Consider the following 15,997-nt stretch of genomic DNA (forward strand, 5'->3'; position numbering starts at 1 on the left):
GGAAATGTTGTTTGGAAGAAAGATACTCCAGTTCTATAACTGATAAATGAATTCATAAGTGAGATGGGTGAGAAATTTGAGACCATTATGGATGCATATTTTGACAATTTCAAGGAGAGGATGCAAAGTAGGCTTAGGATCCCTAAGAAGCTTATAGAGGATAATGAGTAGGATATATGTTTCCTAGTTGACTATGATAGAGTTCACATATAGGCAGTTAGGCCTAGGATAACATGGGTTAAATCTATCATATGAGGTAAATAGTGATGAGACAAGAGATCTTGTTGAGGCTCTCATCAATGAGATAGTGGACCCCAAGACTAATTATTTTGGGACATATGATGAAGCTAAAAAAATAATCTCACTTGAGATTTAGATTCCTCAAATTCTAAAAAGAGGAAAGAAGAGGCTAGAAAGCATTGAAAAGAAGCTTGCAAAATCAAAATCATCCCCTATGATCATTGAATGAAAAGGTAGTGATATATAAGAGGAATATGAAGAGGGAGATGAAGAGGAAGGAGAAGAAGAAGAGGTAGAGAAACCTCCCAAGAAGAAGGCCAAGACCCCATCTAAGCCACCAAAGAGGACTACAAGGTCTACTCCTGTGATTTTTGCCTCCAAGCCAAGAAAATCCAAGAAGAAACTAAAGCTACAAGATGAAGATGAAGACAATACCCCAATTACATCTTTGAAGAAGGAGCCTCCTACCTTTGAGTAATAATTAAAAAAATAAGGGAAGGAAGGTGTATGGTAGGATTTAGATATTTTTGGTACGATTCTAGAAGCAAAGAGTAGCATAAACAAATTGAGGAAGCATTATTTGAGAAAATGGCAAGATGGAAATATGACCCTTCTGAGCTTAAAGGGAATGCTCCTAAAAATATACTAAAGGTTATTTCACACCTTTAGGATAATGCAGAAAAATAGAGAAGGATATTCAAGAGAAGACCCTAAGGAGTCTCATGCCTAATCTCTTTGATAAGAAAATCAAGGAGGAAATGTCCAAAAATAAAATCAAATAAACTTCATGATTTAAAACTTTTCAAGTTTTATCAAAAAATATAGAAGATGTTATGCAATCCACAACAAAGACATGGAAGAACATTTTTATATTAAGGATGAAGGAGACCTACTAGAACTTTAAACTATAAAAGAGTTTTATCTTGAGAAGATTGCTGCAGAGGTAATAACACCACTTCCTACCACACCATCTAAGGCACAAATTAAGCAACAATCCATCAAGTTGAACCCAATTCAATCGAGCTATGATGTGAAGTCTATGTTACCTTCACTGAGTTGTGTCACAAAGGAAATTGAGCAGTAGACTCCCATAATCTCAACCAATCAGCAGATCCCCATAGTCTTGATCGAGCAGTAATAGAAGGACTCGGTTGATAAAGGAAAAGTTGTGAGGCCTCACCCTGACCCGTCATAGCATAGATATTTTGTTTACATTTTGATATTCAAGGCTTCGATATTCTAATAGCTATTTGAGACTTAGATGGATAGTGGATTATTTTATCTATTGATTTTGATACTGCAGTAATGTTTTACATTATGATATGCAATAAGAACCTGATATTATGTATGAAATGATTGAACATATATGGATGTAGTTTTATGACATGATACTATTATGTTTTGATGCGATGTGAAATGTTAATTTGATTATGATGATTTATGATATGCAAATAAATGTTAATTTAATTATGATGATTTATGATACACAGATGAATGACTATGATATGCAGATAAACGTTAATTTGATTATGATGACTTATGATATGCAGATTTTGATATTTTAACATTTCAAATGAACTATTTGAAATGACTACGAAAGGAAATTGAATTTGAATTATGAAATTATATGCATTTATGATATATATATTTTATATGACCCCCTTGGACTACTGATGCTCAAGTTTAATGTGCAGGAAGTGGAACCATGGAAATTCTTGGGGGAAATAGGTTCTAAACCTTTGTGAACACAATTTAACCAAGGCGAATCTTTGGAAGATTCAAAAGCCTCATTGTGAAAGTATTTTTCTTCGTTAATGTGAGTTTTCTTGCATGTGGAAATGTTTAATCATAAAGATGCATTAGGAGCATGTCATGTTGATGTGGAATGTGTTTTTATGTGTCACTTGACACTTGTAGATTTTATGTGTAATTGACATGTTATTTAGGGTTTTGATCATGGTGACAATTTACCCTTAAACTAATTACCTTGTTAATGAGTAAGTAAACCCACTTGACAAAGGGTAGGATGGGTCACAATCAAAAGAAATTCGAATTTGGTCTTGACTAGGGTTTTGAGGGGTCATTAGGTGGTCTTAAGGTGTCTTTTATGATAAAATAAGTTACCCATATGATAGTATATCAAGTTAGGGACCTAATTTTGACCATGTGAGTGCCTAGACAGCCTAGGGGGCCCCTTTACCCATGCATTCTTCCATTGATTCGAATTTAGATTTGTCACGTGTTTTCTCTCAAGTTTGTACTAAGTCAAATATAGCAAATTTAGAGGAGACAAGTTTGTAAGAGGAAGTGGCTAGGTGTCTTTGCTAAAATAGTTAGTAGGAAGACCTTATTAGAGAGTCTTGGTCAAATTAGTGGGTTGTTCACCCACTCTCTAAGTTTAGAGACAATTAAGTTTTTGGAGGGAGATTAAGGGAGTTCTACTATAACTATCATTTCCTTTAGCTTGGACCAACACTAGTACATTTGACCCCATTTTTTGACCAATATTGGTCAAAATTTTGACTTAGATTGGTCAAAATTTGGACCAACCAATTGGTCAAAGTTTTTCTCATCAAAATTTTGACCAACTTACTAGTTGGTCAAAATTTTGACCAATCTGTTGGTCCAAAACTTTCTAGAGCCCTGGTACAATTTCTACTAGGCATTGGTCAAAATTTGGACCAATGCTTAGTAAAAAACTACCAAGTATTGGTCAAAATTTTGACCAATGCTTGGTAGAAAACTTCTAGGCATTGGTCGACAAAAACTTCCAGGCATTGGTTGAAAGTTCAACCAATTCTTGGTTGAAAATTGGTAGGAAACTACCAAGCATGGGTCAAAATTTTGACCAATGCTTGGTCAAATTTTTGTTTGAGGCATTCTATAAAATAGTTCACATGCCTTGCCTATGATTTGACATTTTGCATGCATCCTGCACTCTGTCATCCTGATGATGGATTACAGAGAGTGATCTGAAATGATGATGCTAAAAAAAAGACACAATCAAATCCAAGACGAACTTGCATTAGAAATGGATTGTGGAAATCTGATATTGTTAATTTTGCATGCATGTCTACCATGAAAATCGCAACTTAAACATATATATAATTGTGGAAATCTGATATTGTTAATTTTGCATGCATGTCTAAGTTGTGATTGTCTTGGTAGACATGCATGCAAAATTAACAATATCAGATTTCCACAATCCATTTCTAATGCAAGTTCATTTTGGATTTGATTGTGTCTTTTTTTTAGCATCACCATTTCAGATCACTCTCTGTAATCCATCATCTGCCAGATGAGAGAGTACAGGATGCATGCAAAATGTCAAATCATAGGTAAGGCATGTGAACTATTTTAGAGAATGCCTCAAAGAAGCTAAGAATATTGAAATACTTACAAGGGTGTGAGGAACTTCATATTTGTTGATTGTACAATATGGTTTAAGAACTCGTCCTCACTAATTAACTTGCACCATAGACCGACAATCTTCATCTTTGTTGTGGGCTCCTATTCCCTATGTGAGTGCTGATGTAGAAGTTGACACCAATCTGCAACCATTTAACTCATACTATTATCTATAATGTATTCAACACACTATTTATGATTTCATACTAGCTATATATAAAAAAAAAAATAGTTTATACTTCTATGACTCTTCTATAATCTTCACTATGATCAAATTATTCATACCCGTCGAATAATTTCTTCAATCTTCTATTGTGCATCAATATCAAAAGGATTGGCATTAAGAAGTGCTTTCCACATAAAAAGCCCTTATAGAATTAAAAAAGAAAAAAGAGACAGTACCTTAAACAAGAAAAATTGTATATGTCTCAAGCTAAAGGTTAGAATTAATATAATTACTAATTACAGATTGCTACACATTCTAAGTAAATATCAAAATCAAAAGAGGATTTTTCATGATAAAATAAATTCTTCAACAAATAGAGGAACAAACAATCAGTATCTTGCTTAAGCAACAACATCACTTATTTAATTCATCTAAAAGAATACATGAAAACTTGAAATGAATTCATTAAGCACAATAAGCACTACCGTGGAAAATCTAAATGCCAAAGCAAGCAAAGAATTAATTTTTCCACTGGAAAAATCTTCATTCAGACAAGCACAACCTAGAAGTTCAAAACCATAAGTAGAATGTGCAAGGTCAATAAAGAATAAAAAAATCACTTCCTAATTCTTCCTGTTGTATACATTGTTGTTGCAACCTTTCTTGATGGTGTTTTCTAAGAATGTTTTGAAAAGCATCTAAGTTATCCCCGAGAATAGCCTCTATAAATTTTGGATCTTTCTGCAAGATTTTAAGCTAAAATAGGAATTGAAAAGATAAAATTTCTTTTGAAATGCAATACAAGGAAGGCTCTGGGACTTAACTTCCCACTTCATAGCTACTTCCAACTATAAATTAGAGATCAATAACATTTTCCTTAACAAAATACCATATGCAAACCAAAGAATACAAAATCTCTATCTAGCTCATTTAGTATGTGCATAGCCTCTTGGGATTTAACTTTCAAGTGGTAAGATTTTAGAAATGGCATTATAGGCTGAATGAAAATGCCTCCAAACTGACCCAGATGAGAACACTTATCTTAGTTCTCTGTGATAAGTCCAACACTAGAAACAACATTTAAAAAGTGCTAAATTTGACAAGAAGAAGAAACCAAGTGTAGCTTTACATTATTCAAAGACCTTACAAAAATTGATTTGCAATAATTTTAAGCCTCTCGATCAAGTAAACATATAGTAATTTATTTATGGAAGGAAATTTTATCTTGAAATAAATGTTAATTAGACAAATCCATGAAAGGCAAAAAATGATTACCAAATGTGGGGCAATAAATTAGCCCACAAAACTACTAAGTTCAACACTGCATGGGAAAATTGTGAAAATAATAATTAAGATTGATTCATATCTACAATCATGAAATTATATTCAAAATCAATACAGTCTGAGCATAATAACTACTAGCAGTAATAGAGAAAAACTGTAAGGCATCAATTATAGATAGGCTAGACTACAACATACACAACCTATTTAGAAGACCTCAAACCACAAAAGGAATCCAATTCTAACCCAACTTCAACTACCTTCATCCTCCATATTAATTGAGAAGAAACATTGCCCAATTTTTCTTAAAATTTTAATATATCCCTAGCTTCTTCTCATGAATAGTCATCCACTGTGGAAAGGATGGAGGACTACAACTGCTAGTTTAAAGTTCAATTTTTTGCATTCATGAGGAAGGGATAATTCACACTTAAATTCATCAAAGATTGTTAAGTCATGGGCATGGACTGCTAATTGCCACATTATCTATTGATCCAATCTAATATAAGCCATGTGCACTCCATAAGGGAGGGGTAAGAGGTTCAAATCTACAAGAAAGTAGGCTTGTAAACCTTGTTGAACAATATTAAAATAAATGGAAAATAATCCTCTTATGAGCTTCCATAGGGAGAGTGCACACCAAAGCTTTTTTGAATAGATATGTGCAAAGGGCATAGGTGAAACAAACTGCACTAAACCATTTTTCTTGGTTAATACAAAAACAATAACAATGATCATAGACATATTTAAGATATTAATCCTATAAAATATATCATTCATTGCTCATCAATATAAAAAATCCCCTTCACAAGTGCCTCCATCCCCCATTCTTATCTATTTCAAAACCCAGATTCAAACTAATATGGTTACCTCATCTGTCACTAAGTAATTAATATAATCTGCACCAGTGGTACCCAGATATCCCATGTAAGATACTTGTACTGGTGCTGGTTGCATTGCAAAAATTTCATTCTAAGCACCTTGCATAAACAAGAGGATGCATACCAAAGTTCCAATTAACAAAAGTCCATGTGCAATAGATGGCTCTATACATTTCAAGGAAGTGGGAAAATTAGTCCCTTGGGTATCTCAGACCTTAGCTAAAACAACTGAGTTTAAAATGAAATAGTTCTATGTTACCTTTGTATATCCATTCAAATTGACAAGAACTTGTATGTTATCCTCAGATATCATTCTTGCAATTACATCAGATGAAAAAGACAAAACATCAATGAAGTGTTCTACTTTTGCTTGTATGCATTGCCTCCATTCACTACCATCATTCTGGCTCAATGCATAGCAAAATACTTGTACATCCCCACCCACATGATTGAAAATAATAAAACCATAAATCTCAACCACAAAGCAACACTTGCATACAAAATATACAAAAATTAGAAGCCATGTATGAGACCAACGTCAATGTGCTCTCGATTGTGCATACCAAAAATAGATCCCATGAGATGTGAAAGTGGGTGATTACCAAAATCACTACTTATGTACCTAGTCAAACAAACACTTTTGACAAAACTGCAACAAGAGTTGACACAACTTAATAGAAAATTTATGTGAACAATAACCACAAAAATGGATGTCCAACATACCCCCTTTGTAGCCTACCACTTCCATCTTCACTCTTGATAGGGATAGGATGATGATGATTGAAAGGTGGAAGACCAAATCAAGATGAAATCAAAGTACAATGCTTCACATACTTACAACTGTAAAAAAACACTTGGTTACTTTATAAACACAACAATGTTGATTTGTAAATTCAAAATATATGATAAAAACTAAAACAGGTATACCTAATTTCCAAGGCAAGCATGGGATCAATGGGGTATGTAATTGCATGAAATGGTTGCACACTAGGAAGAACCGAAAGCTACAATAATATTATCAACCAGAGCAATTCAGCAACTAAAATGACATAAATTACTATAAAGACACATTGCTAAATGAATTTTGCAGCTAGAAGAACCTTGATTTGCTACCTAATAATTCTATCCACTTCCCTAAACTTGCTATCCTGATCTTCCCAATTACATACACACTGATACTGACAAAATTAGACATTTTTATCAGAGATACAACATGATATCCATATTCTACTAATCAATGCTTCAAAAACAAATGCATTGATTTAATACTAACACGTGTATCTTAAAAGCTTCTACATAAAATTGTCTACAGTGGACTTGTGACATAAGTTAAATAGGCATCTGAAGATTTCTTTCTCAATGTGTTTCATGCAGATGCATCTCAAAATTTAAAAATCTAAACTAGTTTAAGAGGTTTGTAAATTTCCAAGCTTGTTATATAGTATATCTATATATATAACCATCAACACCCACAATTTAGTGGTTATGAGGTTTACAATATCTCTCTCCCTCTCTCTCTCTCTCTCTCTCTATATATATATATATATATATATATATATATATATATATATATAATTATGATGTAATGACTATTAAAAAGCTTTTGTTATCCACCTACTCTGCTATGACCCTGTGCTTGCTGTCATTATAATTTACACATCCACATTAAAATCTTATAATAACAAATAGTAAAAGGAAATGACCATTGCACTACTAAAAAATTGAGCACTAGAAAGCTCGAAAAAGGTCATTATTAAACACACAGTAAACAATAGACATAGGCAAACTCATAATGTATGTAAAAGGTTGCAAGTTGCTTTTGGAAAATCAGGTCATAGTGTTAATGCCTGTTTATAACTCTTCATAGCAGCTTCTACATGGCCACTACAAGAATGTATAAATAAAGCAAATTAGTTGTTATGTAACTTGCAAACAACTTGAGCATTACAATCACCAAGTACATACACTATATCCTCACCTATCCTTGTAAGTAGAAGCAAGGTTTACATGTGCTTCAACCATGGTAAGTCTAATTTTTACAACATGTATATAATCTTGAATTGGTTCACTAACACGACCTATCCCTTTTAATGTATTCCCTCTGTTTAATAGACCATCAATTGCTATAGGATCTATGCGAAAAACTTCATTGTAGCAAGCAATAGCTTCCACATAATGCCCCTGCCAGTATAAATTTGTTGACTTGGAAAGAGATTCCTAGAAGCACCTTTAATTTCCTATTTATTCTATTAGTAGTATGATAAATTAGACATAAGTAATATCTTTATTCCTGCACTAGATTAACATGAATGAAAACTTTAAATGCAACATTAAGTAAATGAAAAAAAATCATGTGTACATCACAAGAATACAACCACTTTTCCAATATTATCTTACCATTCCATATATATATTTCCAAGATTAGTAAGTGCTTGAGGGTGATTTTCTTGAAGTTTAAGACATGGATACACATAAATACAAGTAACATCTTCAAAATTCAAGAATTAAGATAATAGAACATAGTGAAGAACACTATAAAAAGTTTTAGTCAATGCAATCAACTAGGCCACAACATAAGTAGAACATAAAATATGTTATGATTTAAAGAAACAAAAGTCTAACCTAGTAACAGGCAATGGCTTCTTCCACTTTTCCAGCATCTTTCAGAGCATTTCCCTACATAGAATAAAATAAGAGTTTGCATTTAGGTCATAAATATATTTATCAAGAAAAAGGACACTACTAATTTGAATAATACATTGTGCAACTATAGACTAACTTCACCTAGACAGTTATCTGCTAGAAAAAAAAAGCAACTCAGAGAAAATATCTTATAGTTAGTGTAGTACTCACCAAGTTATTGTAGGCCACTAAGAATGCCGTATCCAAAATTATAGCTTGCTTGTAATGCATTATCACCAAGTCTAGTTCACCTTGTTCATTATAAACGCTTGCTAGATTCCCTCCAATACAAAACATACCATATCCACCAACTCCCTATCAATAAACTCAACCTTACCACTTACCCAAGATGTCTTGCACCTAATATTTCTTACTAAAGTAACCCATAACTTGTGGCATTGACTATATTTGTCCAATTGTGCAAATAACAATACAATTTACTGCTCCTTTAAAAAGCTTGGTGAAGATTGTATAAATGTAGCCTCACAACATTGCTTAATGCCAGCTGAATGACTAAGTACAATGGTGAGAGACACTAATTTAGTGACCATGGTACATGTAGAACTCAGTTCAAATTCCTTGTTAGGACTCAAGAACAAACAAGCACTTGGGAAAACTATAGGTTGAGACACAAACTTCGTGCATGCCAACACTAGTGCCCTAGTCCACACACCTTCATGAAAGAAAAAGATGGGACAAGTAGAATCAAGAAGGGTATTGTTAGGAAGCACCATATTTAGGAAGGTCTTAAAAGTTGGGAATGCAAGAAAATATCATCCAAAACATAGAACATACAACCACACAGGGATTCAACACAACATAATACAACAAATGACAATCATGTGATTTAGCCCCTACCCAAGCCCCTCTAAAAGATCCATCACCTAAATTTTCAAAGGAATACTTACGATAAGTAATTGCATAGTCCAGTCTTATTTGAGTGGCGTGTTTATAGCACAAAATTGCCTCTTAGGGCCTTCTCATAGCTTGACATTGGATATATATAACAAATGAACATGAGCACAACTTTCCATAGCTAAAAGTCAATAGTAGAGCTCTAAACAATAAAAATTTACCTTAAGAACATTCCCTTGATTCAAATGAGCACCAAAAAAGTTAGGTTTAAGTTTGATTGCTTCCTACATATAAAAACCAACCAATTCAAAATGACAATAACAAATTTTTCTAGGATGTTTTTCCACATGAAAAGATATCCATGAGAATTAAAAACTACAATCTTGTTGCACATCTTGTTCATTAAGAACATCTGCTCCATCATGGATAAACCCCAAGTGATGTGTGAAATGTACTACACATAGAATAACAACTAACCTTATAATATGCAAGGGTTTTTGTATAATTTCCTGCTTCCATAAATAGGCCAGCCAAATTTGACCAAGCAATTGCAAAAGTTGGTTGTATGCGCAATGCTTCCATATAGCATAAGTATGTCTATTCATGTTAAAATAATAAAAAATGTTTAGCAATTTCCAATGTTGAACTTTACCAATCAGGCCGATGTACAATATTTTAGAAGACAAATCCCTAGACCATGCTAAGAACTCTAACATTTGAGTATTGAATTTATATTAGCCAGCAAAGCATCAAGAGAAAAAGTATAGAGCTTACATGTTGAGTTAATCCTTGTGCCTTCAACAGATTTCCAAGGTTGTTGTGTGCATCAACCTGTTTAGTGTACCAAAAAAGTCACAACCATTGAATTTAGGCAAGTCCTGAAGTATGTACAAAATGCATAATTTCAATGAGAGAGAGGCTTACAAGATGAGGATTTCGATGAAGAGCTTGATGGAAACACTTTGTAGCTTCACTCAACCTTACTTTCCACATGTATGCACTCACCAGATTGGACCATGCATCGCAAAAGTTTGTCATAACTTCAAAATAAAATTGGAAAAATATAGATTAACAAAAATATAAACAGAGATGAGGAAAATATTGAAACTTGACCAACTAGCCACCAAACAACATAAGTAAAGCCAATGCATATCCCAATAAGCTAAAAAATAAAAATTCCTTCCAAGGTCCAACATTTGTAAAGAAAACACTAAACAGACCTTCCTACACATTATGTGGTGTGTGCTCAATGGGATGCATGTAAAATGACCTTCAAAAACACATTCACCTTCAAATGAGCACTAATCTTGACCTTCATAACAAAAGAGCAAGTCATTACACACAATTCAGATGAGTTATCAATGTGCTAGTCAAACCAACAAATTGAAATTATAGAAGCAAAACTCAACAAAAACTTATGTTTAACCATGAATAACTAAAAACCACTAGTTACCAGTGCTGATCTAACCAGAACACAGATTTTACATTAGCTTACTTTTTTGGTCAAAAAACCAGCCTCAGATATTGCTGATCAATCTGTGGGTTTTGGTGGATTATTAAAAACAACTGCTTTCTTCTAGCAGTAATTGTTTTCTTCATTTTCACATCAGTTTCTCTACTTATACTCTCTAAGAATGAAAATTTTTAGACTTTGAGAGTAACATGTAATATTGATTTTTTTTTTAATGTATTGCATTTGATGCTTGAACTCTGTTATTTTTTCTATACAATAAATTTGGCATAAAAATAACTATCGTAGATTACTTTTCTATATTTTATAATATTTTAGCAGAGTTTTAGTTGCTACATTTTCCTATATTTTTCCCACATTTAACTTTTAAAATTGAGCTCCAATTAGCTTAAAAGTTTTTCATGTCAATATAATTCAATTAGTCCTTTACTTCTCATTGTAAATGTTTAAAACAATTCATTATGTTACTTCATATTGGTTGTTTTATCATTACTTGATAGTTTCTTCTCCATGTTAAACCTAAGCCCCTCCACATGATTAGAAAAAATAATAGGACTTGTTCAGGGTACATGTGACCCAGACAATTTCTAGGTTTGCAGAAAACTCCCCACTTCCCTTATTCTATTCCCCCAACTTAATTTGTCTTTATTGATTAACCTAGTGAAAGTATGATAAACAAAATTTTATTTAGTCGATAATCACATTTAATTGGACTTATAAAACACCAATAAACCCTAGAGCTATCAAAGATGTAGCAAGACACATTTATAGACTTTTGAAAATCAATATTAGGCATAACACATATTCAAAGATTTCCATATATGCATTTTCCATATAATAAAGAATCCAATTACCACATAGAAGGCTCAAGTCCATAATGCCAAATGAACCAATGAAAATTTTGAATGAACCATTGCCATCATAAAATATTATAGTAATAGTCTAAAAGACCAGGGTTTTAGACATAACTCAATAGCAATCAAATATAACTGAATAGCCAGATCAATGTTGCCTTTCTCCTGGGTTAGAGACAACAAGAGTGTTGACATTAAATTTTCATTCACATATAATCACTATATTTATATAGAAGCATATCTATTAACAAAAATAACAAATAATTCTTGAGCCATCCAACTTGGTAGAGCAGAAAATTATACCTTCCATGCATTGGCCATATTCTAAAAACACTCTACAAATTGAGAATCAATTCTAATTGCCTCCTCATTTTTGACAATGCACATATCAAAATCATGTAGCTGCCCAGATATTAAAATAAGTAGATTTAGTAGTTGTATAGATAACAAAAGCAGATGCAACTTGGGCACTTGCATTTCACTATTTGTAAGACAAATCATTAGTAAGAAATGAGAATACATGATAATATATGCTAGCATTAAGTTATTATTGCCATTAGTGACAACACTTATCTACATTAGTATAGCCACCGAGCATTCTAGTGTTAACCGAGCTTCACAGTTCACATCGAGCATTCTAGTGTTAACTGAGCTTCACAGTTTACACCGAGCATCTACAGTGTATACCGAGCATTCAATGGTTACCTTGTAGGTTCATCACTTAAGTAGTTCATACTGAGCATTCATGAAGCTATCGAGTGAATGTGCAATCCAACAGTGTCTACTAAGTTTACAGTGTTCACCAAGCTTCATAGTGTTTACCGAGTGATGGAAGTGCAATGTTTATCAAGTAACGGAAGTATAGTGTTTACTGAGTGAAATCAAGGTAAACGAAGGATCCAATTTTTACCGAGTGACACTATATCTACTGAGTCTCCAATGGTTACCAAGTTCCAAGCTATGTTGTGTGGTTAGTATGGATTGAGCATCTACTTCTACCAAGTGCATGATGATGCTGAGTAATACAATGGATGCTGAGTATCAGAAGGTCACCAAGTCAGCTTGAAGAACTTGAGTTTTCTACTATTTGGCGAACTCAGTAATATTTTGTTCACTTATGTTTTGGCCAACCTTGCAACTGTAATTATTGGAATGGTATATATTTAATGTAATATATCATTTACAAAAGAGAGATGTATGTGAAGGAATGGATATGAAAAGCTTTGAATGAAAGTGAATTAGTAGTAGAGCAGAGTATTTAGCAAGGTCTACAAGGAGCAGTAAAGATTCATCAGTCACAAGAGGTGATCTATATTTTAAGGATCTACTCAAGTTGTAAGTAGATCCACTATTTCATCCTAACAGGTGAATAAGTTTTGTAAATCCTTTAACAGGGTAGACTTAACAATCTTTTGTATAAATCTCCTAATAGAGTGCATACTTCAGTGTATGTTTGTAAATCCTCTAACAAGGTGGACCTAGTAGTCCTTTGTGCTCCTAACAGGGCATATCACCATAAGTGGTCAATGTAAGCCTTAACAGGCTAACTTCATATTGCAGTAACAAAGTTTTGTGGGTATCATCCCCACCCCAGTTTTACTTTCTATTTGGAAGGTTTCTGGGTCACCAAATCACTATGTACATGTGTTATAAATGTTTGTTCTCTCATATATGCAGTAGATTAGATGAATAAATGGTGAATAGTATATATGGTTAAAGTACTGAATTGTTTTCAAGTTTTGACATTACTGATTCACCCCTCCCCTCTTAGTAACCTATCATATCTTGAATAATTCCAACAATTGGTATTAGAGCTGTTTGTTTCTTAGGAAAAAGCTTGATAGCTTGAGCAAAGATCAAGGACAATGGAGATAGTCAGACTTGACAAAGCTATTGAAAATGAAAAGCTAGATCTGGAAATGGCCATGGCTCAACTCAAAGAAGCTAAGGAGCATCTTTCTCAATCCCTGAAGAGAAGGAAGGAATTTGCAAGACAAATGAATGACCATCAGTATGTTGAAGAGAAGATTGAAGACCTTTTACCATCAAGTAGCTCAAATGAAGCAAATGAGGCTATCAAGGAACTCCTAGCAAAGAATGGCTCTCTACCAGAAGAGGTAAGAAAGCTTAAAAGAGAACAAGAAATGCAATCAATCAATCTATGTGAAGTTTTAGAATAGAGAAACAAGGCAAATGAAGACTTAGAGGCAAGAAATAATCAATCCCTTCAGCATGAAGATCTTGTAGATAAACTATCTAATGCAAATGAAGAAATTATGAATCTGAGATCTAAGAATGAAAGCCCGAGGAATGATTTAATCACTGAAAGACAAATCAATGAAAGCTTACAAAGTGACTTAAGATCTGAAAGAAAAATCAATGAAAGTTTGGAAAATGACCTAAATGCTGAAAAAAAAATCAATGAGAGAATGATGAAATCTCAAGCAGACATGACTCAATTAAATCAACAAAGTGAGCAGAATCTTCATAAACAAAAAGGTAAAGCTAGACTTGGTTATAAGGAAGAAGGTGAAACCTCCAAACAAGGTGCCCAAAGGAATCAAAGACCTACTTGAAATCAATGTGGTAAGTTAGGTCATACATCAAAAAAATGTTGGAGTAATGGAAAAACTAAATTCAATGGTAAATGCTACAATTGCAGTCAGCATGGTCACAAAGCTAATGAATGCAAGGAGAAACCAATATTTGAAGGAAATTGTCACAAATGCAAGAAGCATGGTCACAAGGCATTCCAATGTAGATCCAAATCATTCAATCCAGCTGAATAATTTGTTAAAGAAATATTTGGATGGGACTACAATACCTAGTGCAGATGTCATTATTGTGGAGAATATGGACATATTGGTATAAACTGTGCAAGACATCACCTAAGGAAGAAGGACACTAGTGTAAGATGTTATACATGCACTAAACTTGATCATATAGCTAAAAACTGCATGAACATAGGAAGAGTCAAAGATGAAAAGAAAACTAAAGCTGATAGCATTCAGAAGCAGATGAGGCAACAATGGATTCCAAAATCTACTGAGCAAGATAGTTCAAATGATGGAAATGTCACTCAAGAAGTGGGTGACTCCACCATTTCCAATTAGATTCATAAAGGAGAATATGGAACTACATCTTCTAGTGATATCTCAAGCAGTTCCAAAATACAAAGAAAGAAAAATGATCAAATTAGTATTCTAGATACACAAAGATCAAAGAAAGCATGTCTTTTGTCGAGTTTCATCTACCAAGGAAAATTGATTGGACACCTTGCCAAGCTAGGTCAAGAGCAACAAAAGTTTTATTCAATCATCGAGTTGCAAGCTTCTACCGAGCAAGTGAATGATAACCTATCAAGTACTATGTCATCTCAGCTACCTTCGTACCAAGAATTTATGGCAAAATTTTTGTCAAAAGGGTAGAATTTGATTTCATTTTTCACCACGATTACAGAGCTAAGAAAGTTCCAGCGATTCCAAAGAAAATTCCAAAGAAAATTCCAAAGCAATTTCAAGCCATTTTTAAGCAGAGAATTTGTTTAGAATTTTCTTACACCTACCGAGCAACAATAGCATTTGGGAGTAGCAGTATCACCAAGGCAAAATGAGGTTCAGAAATGCTAGTTAAAGGTGTGGAGTGGAAGGTGCCAAATTTCAAACTAGTTCCAGCAATTGCAGAATCACTCGACCCCAATGGAGTTCAATCAAAAACTCCACCAAAGGTACTTCTCATAAAAAAAATTCGTACTCATTTCAAATGTTTTGTTCAAAAGATTGGAAACCTAGAGATGGATAATGCCCTAGGAGAAATGAGTGTTGATGGTTCTTTGAAACCCGAGCATAAGCATCTAGAGACCAAAGGGTTAACCCACATCTCGCATATGCCAAGAAGTTTTCAAACTAAGTAGATCACATACATACTTAGTCATGTTCACAATGGGCAACTATCATTAGAACATCCAATGTTAATCACCAAGAAGATGATTAATAAGATTACCGATCTTCCCATACTAAGTAAAGTGAAAACTACAAAAACCCTAGGTCGAGAGGAGTTACAGAAGAAAACCTTAGCTAAATGGGATGGTAGAGGTTTGAAGGTCAACACTATGTTTGATGTTGAATTAAGATTTGGCATTCACGTCATTGCCCACAAA

At 33.5% G+C, this 15,997-nt stretch overlaps 1 pseudogene; it reads right to left on the reverse strand.

Annotated features, from left to right (window-relative positions):
• Window positions 1-5,107: 5,107 nt before the first annotated feature.
• The window catches only part of LOC149572073 (uncharacterized), a 110,080-nt pseudogene continuing 99,190 nt past the window's right edge, over window positions 5,108-15,997 (reverse strand).

This window comes from Cupressus sempervirens, chromosome 2, assembly GCF_028749045.1.
Source record: "Cupressus sempervirens isolate cs-2001-9-10 chromosome 2, ASM2874904v1, whole genome shotgun sequence".
Lineage (NCBI taxonomy): Eukaryota > Viridiplantae > Streptophyta > Pinopsida > Cupressales > Cupressaceae > Cupressus > Cupressus sempervirens.